At 40.9% G+C, this 14,343-nt stretch overlaps 1 non-coding gene across 1 annotated transcript; it reads right to left on the bottom strand.

The window, feature by feature from the left end:
• Nucleotides 1-13,272: 13,272 nt before the first annotated feature.
• LOC120241037 lies at nt 13,273-13,406 on the bottom strand. Its single transcript, XR_005530821.1, has one exon. It is a non-coding gene; the product is annotated as a small nucleolar RNA SNORA31 (small nucleolar RNA).
• Between the last annotated feature and the right edge of the window lie 937 nt (nt 13,407-14,343).

Here is a 14,343-nt window from a genome sequence, read left to right on the forward strand (position 1 = left end):
TTCTCAAGAATCTCGTTGATTTTTGTGGCTTTATTTGCAATATGTTCCATTGGCAGTTAATCAAGAAGAACCTCATCTTCTTATAACTTGAAGGCTGTTTATTAAATCGTTCATCAAAATTAAGTGAATTGAGTAAATGATTATTAAATGACAAAACGCCCCACTAATCTGGCTCACTGTATCTGAGTACACATCCAAGATATTACTTATTTTTTATTTAAACATATTTTAAAGTTTATTTTGAGAGATAGAGAGCACAAGCAGGGAAGGGGCAGAGAGAGATGGAGGCAAAGAGAATCCCAAGCAGGCTCTGAGTTGTTAGTGTGGAGTCCCGATGTGGGGCTCAAACCCACAAACTGTGAGATCATGACCTGAGATGAAACCAAGAGTCAGATGCTTAACTGACTGAGCCACCCAGGTGCCCCATGATATTACCTGTTGGTATAGCTCTTTAATACCCTTGTAATTTCTCACTCACTGCTCAAAATTACTCTCATTTTATGCTTTGGTTGTTAGTCTTTTGTGATTCCTGTGCCATATGGAAGAAATGTCAATATTTTTGCAAGATTTCAGACCCAGGTATACTCCTAAAACTATTCTCAAATTTTACAGATGTTGCTTTTAAATTTTGACAGAAGCCAGTTTGATGTATGCCGGAGACCAAAACTGCAAGGGTCATCTCTGATGGCAAGGCCCAGGGAAAAACCTGTGTGAAAAGACTGCGAGGCAGTCAGAAGAACCCCCTGAAGAATTCTTCTTCTCTGCTTAGTCTGTGCCTTTTACTGTCACTTCTGCTGTTAGTCTATTCTTGGGTTAATATGAAACCAGAATCGCCCAAAGTTCCCTCTCTTCCTCCAAAATGGAATGTACCTAAATATCATGTCTGCCCCCCTCAATCAGATGTTGTCTAATGAATATTGTAGCAATTAGCAAAATTGGGGACAGTCTGGTATGCATGGGGTCTATGAGAGACCTGGAACTCATGTTCCTTGTAGGGGTCTAATTGCCAATAATACTACATATTATGCTTTAAGCAGAGACAAAACAAAACTTATTAGTTTTAGAGGACTTTCTTGGAAAAGTGTTAGAGAAATATTTGCCTGTTGTCCCTGGTTTCAAGCCTGTGAGGCAACTTACAGATTGTTCTGACCAAAGAATGAGACCTGTAAATGCAGAGACCAAACTCCAGTTGATCCACGTGAAACAATTCCACATGTCCTTTATGATAAATGTTGATATTGTTCTTTCTTAGTAAGGGGTTGTGAAAGTCTATCATCTATAACTGCGGGTACAAGTAAATCCTATTCTTGCTTGCCCACTAAACTTAAACAATTAAAGGGCACTGTGTTCTCATGTATTCTGGCAATATGCTTCACTTATCCTTAGATACCCTGCCGTACGAAGTAAAGAATATGTAGAACTTTGTTATGACTCCCTGGTTAAATTGTATTGGTTTAAGTGGAAATCATGTACCGTGGAATCACTGTTGCCAAGAAAACTTAGATGTTAAGTCCCATGACTGCTTTCTAAAAATGTAGATCGTTTAAGCATGATTGATTAGATTTGCTATAAATACCCTAAGCTGAAAAATAAATTTGAGCAGTGCACTTGAAGAGGCTAGCTCCATGTCTTCTTCACTGACTCCAACCCTCACTCTCTGGGTCAACCCTGGCTTGCAGAGGCTGGACCCCTGCAGATGTATATATTTGACTAAGAAAGAAATAGGACAAGATTAAAAATTAAACTTAAAAAATGTGTATTTTTAAAGAGAGTGAACTGGGAGGGGCAGAGAGAGGAAGACAGAGAATCCCAAGCAGGATCTGCGTTGTCAGTGCAGAGCCTGATGTGGGGCTTGATCCTATGAGCTTGGGATCATGACCTGAGCCAAAATCAAGAGTCAGATGCTTAACTGACTGAGCCATCCAGGCACCCCAAAATTGAACTTTTCTGACCAAACTCCTGCACTCCATCAAATAAGAATCAAATTTGAAAGCCAACATCAGGGGCTCCTGGGTGGCTCAGTTGATAGAGCCCCTGACTCTTGATTTTGGCTCAGGTCATGATCCCAGGCTCATTGGATCAAGTTCCAAGTCAGGCTCCAGGCTGTATATTCAGCATGGATTAAGATTCTTCCCCCCGCCCCCCCCCATCCCTCTTTCTCACTCTCATGCTCTCTCCTTCTGAAAAAACAATGTAAAGCCAAAAAATGGACGGAAAAGGAGAGAAAGTAGTTAATAAAAATTTAATGGGTGGGGGACCCGAGTGGCTCAGTCATTTGAGAATTAGATTCTTGATATTGGTTCAGGTCATGATCTCACCGTTGGTGGGATCAAGTCCTACCTCAGGCCCTGTGCTGACAGCGCAGAGCCTGCTTGGGATTGTCTCTCTCTCTTTGCCTCTCTCCTGCTTGCAGGCACACACACTCTCTCTCAAAATAAATATTTTAAAAAATTTAATGGGGGACGCCTGGGTCACTCAGTCAGTTAAGCATTGACTTTGGCTCAGGTTGTGATCTTGTAGTTCATGAGTTCAAGTCCCACATTGGGCTATGTGCTGACAGCTCAGAGCCTGGACCCTGCTTCAGATTCTGTGTCTCCCTCTATCTCTGCCCCTCTCCTACTCACACTGTACCTCTCAAAAATAAATATTAAAGGGGCACCTGGGTGGCTCAGTCAGTTGGGCATCTCACTTCGGCTCAGGTCATGATCTCACGGTTCGTGGGTTCGAGCCTCGCATCGGGCTCTGTGCTGATAGCTAGCTCAGAGCCTGGAGCCTGTTTCAGATTCTGTGTCTCCCTTTCTCTCTGACCCTCCACGGCTCATGCTGTTTCTCTCTCTCACAGAAATATATAAAACATTAAAAAATAAATAATCAATTTAAAAATAAATATTAATAAATGAATAATAAAAAGAAAAAAATTAGTGAGTAATACAAAATATTAATTGATTGAATAGGGGTTTTTGTTATTACTTTTCTATGACGTTTTCTTTTAAAGCAAAAAATATTAAATATAATTAACATTGAAGAAAAGAATCATGGTACTTAAAAGAATTAGAAGTATTCTTTAAGAACATTGCCTAGTTAATATCCTATAGTAGTTTCTTCACATAAGTTTTAGAGCGTGTGTGTGTGTGCACATACTCATGCACACACACATGTAATATGTGAATTTAATGAAACCTTAAATGGGATAAATGTTATTCTTGCAGATGGCTAAAAGGAAGTGTAGTGTGTAAACATTTACTATAATGGGCTACTAGTTCTTAAAATTTTTGCTATTTCATGAGTAATATATTGGTAGAAAACAAAAGTACATTGTATAGAATGAAGAATGAGGGGCGCCTTTTTGGCTCAGTGGGTAGAGCATGAAACTCTTGATCTGGGGGTTGTAAATTTGAGCTCCACGTTGGATGTGGAGATTACTTAAAAATAAAATCTTTTAGAATATCTAGATGGCCAACAGACACATGAAATGATCCTCAGTGTTCCTCATCATCAGGGAAATACAAATCAAAACCACACTGAGATACTACCTCACTCCAGTCAGAGTGGTTAAAATGAACAAATCAGGAGACTCTAGATGCTGGTGAGGATGTGGAGAAACAGACACCCTCCTACACTGTTGGTGGGAATGTAAACTGGTGCACCCCCTCTGGAAAACAGTGTGGAGGTTCCTCAAAAAATTAACAATAGAACTCCCATATGACCCAGCAATAGCAATGCTAGGAATTAACCCAAGGGATACAGGAGTGCTGATGCATAGGGGCACATGGACCCCAATGTTCATAGCAGCACTCTCAACAATAGCCAAATCATGGAAAGAGCCTAAGTGTCCATCAATGGACGAATGGATCAAGAAGATGTGGTTTATCTATACAATGGAATACTACATGGCAATGAGAAAGAATGAAATCTGGCCATGTGTAGCAACATGGATGGCACTTGAGGATGTTATGCTGAGCGAAATAAGTCAGACAGAGAAGGACAGATACCATATATTTGCACTTGTAGGTGGATTAGGAGGAACTTAATGGAGGACCATGGGTGAGAAGAAGGGGAAACATAGTTGGGGAGAGGGAGGGAGGCAAACCATGAGGGACTCTTGAATACTGAGAACAAACTGAGGGCTAATGGGGGTGGAGTAGAGGGGAAGGGGAGTGATGGGCATGGAGGAGGGCACTTGTTGGGATGAGCACTGGGTGTTATACGGAAACCAACTTGACAATAAACTAAGGAAAAAACAATAAAATACTTTTTTAAAAAAGAATGAATAATGAAAGTTCTTCTTGACCACTACCTAGCAAACCGGTCTCTCTCCTAGATAATCATTGTTAAACAGTTTGGTGCTATCTGTTCATTAAGTCTATTCACATATCCTAAAGAACTGGGTATCATAGGATGTCCTCTTGATAAAATGGGGCTATTACTTAGTTTGGTTTAGGTTTCTAAAACTAGTTTGCATTTGTATATTAAGACCTTGCCTTAATATATACATATATGTATGTGTATAATTTTCATCAAGTGTCATTTTATCTGTCACTAAAAAAATCACCTTTGTCTCCAAATAAAAACTTCTAACCCCAACCATGAAAAACCTGATTTTTATATCTTTTGACCCTTGAAATTCTTTTATAAAATATAATGCACGACATAATAAGTACTTAGTACACTGTTGAGTATATTAATATGTAGATACTTCTTAGGTGGTTATTATAATTAAAAATAATTCAGTAGATTTTTTACTTTTATCAAATAATTGCATGTATATAGTATAAAAGTCAAGTAGTACTACAAGATTTAAAATAAAAACCATGAGCTCCCTTCCCCACCCTGATTCCTGTTCCACTAGAGACAATCACTTTCTTCAGCTGCTTTTTCTCCCCAGCTTCACATGGTACATGTTCATATCCTACTGTACAAGACCGTTCTTACAAAGTTCTCTTACATGCGTCTCTCCATTATTATTTATGTGGAAATCGTCCTGCTTTTTGTTGTCCTCTCAACATTTTCTTCTAGAACTTTCATAGTTTTAGTTTTTAAGTTTAGATATGTGATCCATTTCAAGTCAATTTTTATGTCTGATACAAGAGAAGAGTCAAAGTTTTTGACCACCTGGGCTGGGAGCTCATCTGTGGCAACACGGCTAACCGTACCAGGAAGCCGTTCAAGTGCCTTATTCAGAGAAATGGTGAAGAAAATGGAAATAAGCCAGCACACCAAGTACACTTGTTCCTTCTGTGGCAAAACCAAGATGGAAAGATGAGCTGTGGGGATCTGGCATTGTAGGTCCTTCATGAAAACGGTTGCTGGTGGTGTCTGGATCTATAACAAACACCATTTTTGCCGTCACGAGTAAAATTGGCCCCCAGCTAACTGAAGGAATTGAAAGACCAGTAGAAGCTCCACCATTTGAAACACTGATGGCCTATAATAAATACATTAATTTATGTTAAAAAAAAAAAAAGAATCAAGCTTTTCGTATGTGTATTTGTTTTTTTGGTTTTTTAAACTCATATGTCTGGCTAGTTGTTTCAGCATCATACAGTGAAAAAACTACCCTTGCCACCCATCAAAACTCAGTTAATCATATGTATGTGGGGTTGATGTCTGAACTCTCTGGTTTTGTTGATGTATGTGCTTGTCCTTGCTCTGGTACTGCACCATCTTGGTTAAGGTGGTCTTGACATCAAGGAGCAGAAGCCCTCCAATGTTGTGGTTCTTTTCAATGTTGTTTGAGCTATTCTTGGTTCTTTGCATTTCCATATACATCTTAGACTATGCTGTTTTTCTACAAAAAAGCCTGCTGGGATTTTGACTGGGGTCATGTTAAATATATATATCAGATTTAGGGGTGCCTGGGTGGCTCAGTAGGTTAAGCGGCCGACTTCGGCTCAGGTCATGATCTCATGGTTCGTGAGTTTGAGCTCCGTGTCAGACTCAGAGCCTGGAGCCTGCTTCCGATTCTGTGTCTCCCTCTCTCTTTGCCCCTTCCCCATTCGTGCTCTGTCTCTCTCTGTCTCTCAAAAAATAAATATAAAAAATTTTAAAAAATCTATATATCAAATTTAGAGAGAATTAACATTTTAGTCATATTGAGTTTTCTAGTCTATGTTCATGGTCTATCCATTTATTTAGACCTCACTTTAATTTCTCTTAAAATGTTTTGTCATTTGCAGTGTAACAATCTTATGCAGAGTTTGTTAAATTTAACCATAAGCATTCATTTGATTGATGTTAAAGCTGACCCTTGAACAACACAAGGTTTAGAGGTGTTAACCCTTAACAGTCAAAAATCCCCAGTGTAAATTTTGACTCCCCCAAAACTTAACTACTAATAGCCTACTATTGACAGGAAGCCTTATCAGTAATATAAACAGTTGATTAACATAATTTTATATGCTATATGTATTAGATACTGTATTCTCACAATAAAGTAAGCTAGAAGAAAGAAATGTTATTAAGAAAATCATAAACAAGAGAAAATACATTTAAAGTACTGTACTATAAAATTTTTTTTAATAAAATACCTTAAAAAACCCACTTATAAGTGGACCTGTGCAGTTCAAACCCATATTAATCAAGGGTCAATTGTATTGTAAATTCATTTTCCAGTTGTTCATTACTGGTATACATAAATACAATGTATTTTGATATATTGACTTTATATCCTTCAACCTTGCTAAATTCATTTTAGCAAGCTTTTGTGTGTGTGCAGATTTCTTAGGCTCTGATATGTACACAATCATATCATCTTCAAAAAAAGTTTTGGAGTGCCTGGGTGGCTCAGTTGGTTAGGCGACTGACTTCAGTTCAGGTCATAATCTTACAGTTTGTGGGTTCAAGCCCTGCATCGGGCTCTGTGCTGACAGCTCGGAGCCTGGAGCCTACTTCAGATTCTGTGTCTTTAGTATAATATTAAATAGAAGTGATGAAAGTAGACTTTCTTCCCTTATTCCTGATTCTAGAGAGAAAACATTCAATTGCTTGATTTAAAGTATTATATTAGCTTCAGGTTTTTTATTATGGATGCCCTTTTTCAGGTTGAGAAACTTTTTTTTAAAATTCTTGTTTCCTGGGAGTATCATAAATGGGTGTTAAATTTCCTTTTTAAGATTTTATTTTATTTTATTTAAACAGTTTTGATTTATTTAATTTTTTAAGAATGTTTATTTATTTTTGAGAAACAAAGAGCAGGAGCAGAGGGGGGGCAGAGAGAGAGGGAGACACAGAACCCAAAGCAGGCTCTAGGCTCTAAGATGTCAGCACAGAGACTGACACAGGGCTTGAACTCATGAACTGCAAGATCATGACCTGAGCTAAGTTGGACACTTAAGCGACTGAGCCACCCAGGCACTCCTGTTTTTATTTATTTTTGAGAGAGTGTGAGTAGGGAAGGGATGGGGGAGGGGGTGACAGAATTGGAAGTAGACCCAATGTTGGGCTGGAACTCATGAACCGTGAGATCCTGACCTGAGCTGAAGTTGGATGCTTCACCGATTGAGCCACCCAGGCGCCCCTAAGTTTATTTATTTTGAAAGAGAGAAAGAGAGAGAAGGAGCACAAGCAGTGAAGGGGCAGCGGAGGGGGGGATCCCAAGCCTAATATGGGGCTGGAACCCACGAACTGTGAGATCATGACCTGAGCCAAAACCAAGAGTTGGGTGCTCAACTGACTCAGTTGACTGGGAAAGAGGAGCCAGGAAATAACATTGAGGAGCAATGGCTGAAGAAGTAGCAATAAGGTAGGAGAAGAAGTGTCACAGAAGCCAGGAGAAAAGGGCTTTCAAAAGACAGTTAATGGTCAACTGTACCGAATGCCAGTGAGAAGTCACTAAGATGATAGAGAATGGTCCATTGGATTTTGATAATTTTGGCAGAATCAATGGTGAGCCTGGAGATAAATTGTCAGGAAATAGTAATTGAGAAGAAAACACATGCAGGTAAGTCTTGCAAAATATTTTCCAAGGGGATGAGGAAAATGGGGTAGTGAAATTAGAGACACAAAAAGTCAAGGGAGGGGCTTATTAACCGAGAGATAGCACATGTTCACATGGTGGTGGAAATGATCCAGGAGAGAGGGGGACTGCTGATGCAGGACAGAAGAGGAATAGGTAAGGGAGAGGCATCCTGGAGAAAGGGAGAAGGGAGAGAGAATGGGGCCTGGTGTGGAAGGGTTAGTCCTCTGAAGGTGCAAGGATGGCTTTCCTCTTCCACCAGAAAGGTGGAGGCAGACACAGACACAGAAGCTAATGCGCTATGAGAGAATGAAAGTTCCAATCTGATACTTTTATCTTATGGAGGTATGAGGCAAGGTCACCAGTCAAAAGAAGGGTATGAAGATGAGATGTGAGAGTTATTAGTTTTAATTTTTATTTTGACATAATTTTAGATTTACAGAAGAGTTGAAAATACAGTACAGAGTTCCCATATGCCCTTTACCCAGTTTCCCCTAGTGTTAACATCTTTTTAAAGTTTTTTTTTTAATGTTTTATTTATTTCTAGGAGAGAGAGAGAGAGAGAGAGAGAGACAGTGTGAGCAGGGGAGGGTCAGAGAGAGAGGGAGTCACAGACTGAAACAGGCTCCAGGCTCTAAGCTGGCAGTCAGCACAGAGCCTGATGCAGGGCTCGAACCCATGAACCGCGAGATCATGACCTAAGCGAAAGTCAGACGCTTAACTGACTAAGCCACCCTGGCGCCCCCCTAGTGTTAACATCTTACAGGCACAGAAGAACTTACCATTGGTATGATATTATTACCAGTGCTACAGACTTTATTCAGAATTTCCTGGTTTTTCCACTAATGACTTTTTCCACTAATAACAGGTTCCAGGTTCTGATAAAAGATTCCTTATTGCATTTAATCAACCTATCTCCTTAGCCTTCTTTGATCTGTAACCATTTCTCAGTCTTCCCTTTCTCTGATAACTTTGACACTTTTTAAAAGTACTACTAGCCAGTACTCTTTGGTATAATACCATTTTGTGGAATGTCTCTCAGCTGGGGTTTGTGGATATTTTCTCATGAGAAGAGTTCATGGGTTTAGGGAAGAATGCCACAGAGGTGTTAGGCCTACCTCATTAAATCATATCCAGGGTACACGATATCAAGCTGATTTGTTACCTGCATAACAAATGCTTTATTACTTAGATCACTTCAATCAAAGCATTAAGGTAGTGTCTGCCAGGTTTTCCCACTGTAAAGTGGCAATGTTTCCCTTTTCCACTCCATTCATTTGAAACCAGTCACTATGTCTACCCCATGCTCAAGGGGAGGGAAATGAAGCACCACCTCCCACATGGACGAATACAATTTGTGGACCTATGTTAAAACCATGAGAATTATTTTTTAAAAACCCATCAGTGGGGCACCTGCGTGGTTCCGTCAGTTAAGTGTCTGACTCTTGACTTCAGCTCAGGTCATGATCTCACAAACCCCTTCTTTGGGCTCTGCATTAACAGTGTGGAGCCTGCTGGCAGTTCTCTCTCTCTGTCCCTCCCATGCTTGCATTCTCTCTCTCTCTCAAAATAAATAAACTTCTAAAAAACTTTAAAAAATCAGAATTATGATAAACATTCTGGGGCAGATACTTTGCAGCTATTAAAGATTTGCAGTATGGAAGATTTTTAAAAATTGTTTAATGTGTATTTATTTTTGAGAGAGACAGAGTGTGAGATAGGGAGAGACAGAGAGAGAGGGAGACACAGAATCCAAAGCAGGCTCGAGGCTCTGAGCTGTCAGCGCAGAGACTGATTCGGGGCTCAAACTCACAAACAGTGAGATCACAACCTGAGCCAAAGCCAGACACTTAATCGACTAAGCCCTTACAGTGTGGAAGATTTTGAGGAAAAAAAGGAAAGCATGAGAAAATCATTTTACTTTTTTATTTAAAAAAATTTAGAGCAAAATCTCTGACAAATCTATCATCTATCTATCTATCTATCTATCTATCTATCTATCTATCTATCTATCATCTGTCTTTACTGATCTTTACACCCAAGGTGGGACTTGAACCTACAACTTCAAGATTAAGAATCTCAAGTTCTTCCAACTGACCCAGCCAGACACCACCGAGAACGTCAGTGTAGCATGGGACAGTGAATGTTCCTGGAAAACTTGATAGTATTTGCCAGGCAGTGCAGAGTGTTCCTTTGAGGTTTCAGGTCACAATTCAAAGTGAAATCAATCAGCTACATGGTGTGATTTCCTCTAGCAATAACTGGCTGCTTGGGTGTAAGCTCTGAGAGCCAGGGAGTTGGGGTCAACAGAATGGGATCTTCCAAGCCAAGAGGACAGACAAGTGAAGGATGAGGTTAGCGTGGAAGGTGTTTGCAAAAGTGGGAGGCAGTGCTGGACCATGGCACCTAAGCAGGGCTGGGAAGTAAAGATGACAGGAGCCAGAAGTATCTGTCAGACAGGGGTGAAGAGCCGTGACAACCACTCAGAAGTGAGGAGCCTAAAGGGTAAGGGGTGACCACAGGGAATTTGAAACAGCTGGACATTTAGAAGGATTAAAGAAATAGTTTGGAAATGACAAGCAGAACACCTAGAACCCCCTGGCCCTGAGGTGCCTGGGAAATGAGGGGGAAAGTGAAAGCAGCTTCCATCTGGGAAGGAGGCCTGGTTCGCTCACTGCCTAGGGGTGGAGGGGATGGCCGAAGAGGAGGAGGCTACCAGGATGTTTGATGGTGACAGAGTAGGAGTCAAGAAGGGAGCAATGGGAGAGTTTCGGGAGGGCAGAGAGGGACTGGATCAGATTAGGTGATGAGCCCAGGGGTACTGGGATGAATGGCCCATGTGATGTTGGGTAACCTCGAAGGCTTGCTCTTCTGGCAGTGACTGAGGCAAATGGGGTAGAAGACGTGGTCTGACTAGCCTGACAGGCTCTCGCAGGGAAATGGGAAATCAGCCTGAGCTGTGCAGAATTGGAATATTAATACGAAGGTCAAGGAACTTCAGGATGACTGCCCTGCCCTGCAGACTATAGTGGTGGGTGGTGATAATCTTTGTAGGGAGGGGTGGAAGTGCTCTCTCTGGCAGGATATGGTGAAGTGGGGGCTCTGGGGTGACCAATCTTGGCTTAATAACCACCTAGATGATGAGTCATGGTCATTAATAAGTATTAGGCACTTACTTTGTGTATGAGTTAACCATTCAACACTGAGAAAGAATACAGTGTTCTTAGAGCCAGCTGAGAAAGGAACTGATTGGTTCCAGAAATTGTATTGTGGGGGCGCCCGGGTGGCGTAGTTGGTTAAGCGTCCGACTTTCGCTCGGGTCATGATCTCGCGGTTCGTGGGTTCGAGCCCCGCGTCGGGCTCTGTGCTGACTGCCAGCTCAGAGCCTGGAGCCTGTTTCAGTCTGTGACTTCCTCTCTCTCTGACCCTCCCCTGCTCACGCTGTCTCTCTCTCTCTCTCCTAGAAATAAGTAAAACATTTAAAAAATATATATATATATAAAAAAAAAAAAGAAATTGTATTGTGGTCTAGACAGAAGGAACTAGAATGTGGAAAACAGAGATGGACCTTAACCCTCGCCTTATCAGGATCAGAGAGGGGTGGGGTCTTTATGATGGGTCATTTACAGTGTATGCAAAGCCCTGATGAAACCTAAGAGCTTATTTTAGACAATGTTCAAGTTTAATGACATCTCTGATACAACAAAGTATACATACACAATTCTGAGGAAGTTCTCTCTCCTGATAACTGGCCACAGTCAAACAGGACTGTCGCCTGGGCTCTCATATTGCTGGCTGAGAACGAATACATTGGCAGCTTGTAAGGCATGAGAAAGAAATAAAAAAAAGGAACGTACGCATTTCCATGGCTCTCCTTTCTGGAATTATCTATATGTCCTGATAGTGACAGCAGAGATGTTCCTAGAAAATCAAGATGTGTGATAAGAATGAGCTAAATATCATGAACTTGATTTTATCAGCACTCCTACTCAGGATGAGTAAGTTATCAATGACATGAGCTGTCATGGCCCAGCTGAACCACATGTAACGTACATCACTGTGTACAATACTGACTCAGAATGTACCCAGTTTGATAATGTCCCTGGGAGTTCTAGGCTGTCCACTGTCCTAGTGCTAAGGATCAGCAGTCATTGAGAACTGAGTGCATTAGAGGGAGAATTATGGCCATGAATTGGTAGAAGGAAGTGAAAGAAGGAAATAAAGGGGTATGGACAGAGGAGAGAGGAAGGAGGATATGCCACCTCTTTGTTGGTTCCTTGTTTATTAAAAAAAAAAAAAAAAAAGAAGAAGGGAAAATCCAGAAGTCTGTAGAGAACTCTGTGAACCAATAAAGTAATGACCACATTTCTATTTCCATGTAGGATTTATTAGACCAAAAAGATAGCAAAAAATATAGATATAGATGATATAGATATATAGCCCAGAAAAAATCGCATGTGGGTCTAAATGCTACAAATAGTTCATTGAATATCTCAGGCTGGTAAAGGGATAGTAAGCCATCTTGACATGGAGGAATCACACTTTGCTCCTATCCTTGGGTGCAAAAGGCTTTGTAGGAGAAAGCTGTGGGTCCACAGAATGGCAATCACTAACCAGTGGAATTACAAGAGTATATGGGGTATAGATAAGAATGCAGGCATAGCTTGGCTTGTACGTCACCCAAGCGGCTCACTCCTATAGAAATCATCTGCTGGAAAAGCACACATAAGTTTTTTTGATGCATGTTGTTGGCCTTACAATGGGGGCAAAAATGTGAAAGCTGGCCTGTAAGTAAGCCTTTAGGGGCTCCAAAATTACCTAAGGAGAATTGGATTTCAGAACCAATGGGCAAGGAGGGGAGATAAAATGATTCAGTTTTAAACAACCATCAAACTAAGAGGCTCCATAGCAGTTCTGTGGAGATTCTGGTTCAACAAGACAGGGGTCTGAGGTTTCTCAGTCCTCATGCCCTCCCTTGAAGAGTTTCTAACTTCAGGGGTGACATAGATACCCACAAGGAGAACTCAGTACACAAAATTAATAATATTAGGATTGGTCTGACTACTCTCTAGTTCTAAACTATTATACGTGCTAATGAAACAGATTACATTCTTTTTGGCAGCTTATTTTTTTAGCTTCTTCTTACCCTTGAGGCCTTTAAGAGCCTTATTTATTTATTTATTTATTTATTTATTTATTTTAATCATTCTCCAACACTTCTCTTGTAAACTCACATTTTAGGTCCTTTGGAGTAAAACAAAGTCTTCACTGTTGACAGGGTTACTTCTGAGTTGCAGGAATTCTCTCCCATGTTTTTGCACTGTGTTCCCCCATTCAATCTTAACTGCCACAACCAGACAGATAGAAAGTGCGAGGACACTTTTTTCTTGCATCTCTACCTGAAACCTTAGCAGCAGATGGGAACTGCTTTAAGAGCCTTATTTGGATACTTGCCAGAAACCTTCCTCACCAGGGTGCCTGGGGGGCTCAGTCAGATTAAGCGTCTAACTCTTGATTTCGGCTCAGGTCAAGATCTCACAGTTCATGGGATGGAGCCCCGTGTTGGGCTTCACGCTGACAACATGGAGCCTGCTTGGGATTCTCTCTCTCCCTGCCCTTCTCTCTACTCTTCTCCAGCTTGCTATCTCTCTCAAAATAAATAAATAAAAACTTAAAAAAAAAATCTGCCGCACCAGATAGTTAATTCAGCTGAGCATCTGGAAAGGAAGAGAAGGGGCAACGAAAATTTGGTAAGCACTCACAATGTACTTTCTTCACATTATCTTATTTACTCTTCACAGAGACTGTGTCACTTATTTGGTTTTTACAAATGAGAGACCCGGCTAAGCACAGTTCAGTAACGCCCAAGCTCCAGTGAATGGTTGGTAAATGGCAGGCCTGAGGCTTGACCCTACCTCTGGGCAACTCTGATACTCTTTCCTCACCCCACACAGTTTCCATGCTACCCACCCTAAGAGTTATGTCTTAGCAGTCACAAACCTAGAGAAATATTTGTGTATCAGATAAGCTCTCATACTTAATAATTTGATTGATTCCCTAAGAAACTTTTAGTTAGGGGCTCACCTTTACAGGGGTCTTCATTCTTTGAAATGGGATATCATACTTTTTAGCCCAAGGGCTATAAAATATTTGTACTTTGCTTACTTCTTGTAAAAACGCCCAGAAGAATGAAAGTAATAAAGCAGCCAAGCCCTTGTAACCACAGGACCTACCTGGCCTGTCTGCTTCCTCTTGGGGGTTGGTAGAAGAGAGGGGACCTGCCTGGTGCCTATAACCCCCACTCACTTTGGGATGCTGCTGACTTCTGACTCCTAGCAAACCCTTCACAGAAAAAAGAAATCCTGGATGTACCTATGTGGAAGCACTGA

Source organism: Hyaena hyaena, unplaced genomic scaffold (assembly GCF_003009895.1).
Source record: "Hyaena hyaena isolate Hyena2069 unplaced genomic scaffold, ASM300989v1 scaffold_274, whole genome shotgun sequence".
Taxonomy (NCBI): Eukaryota; Metazoa; Chordata; class Mammalia; order Carnivora; family Hyaenidae; genus Hyaena; species Hyaena hyaena.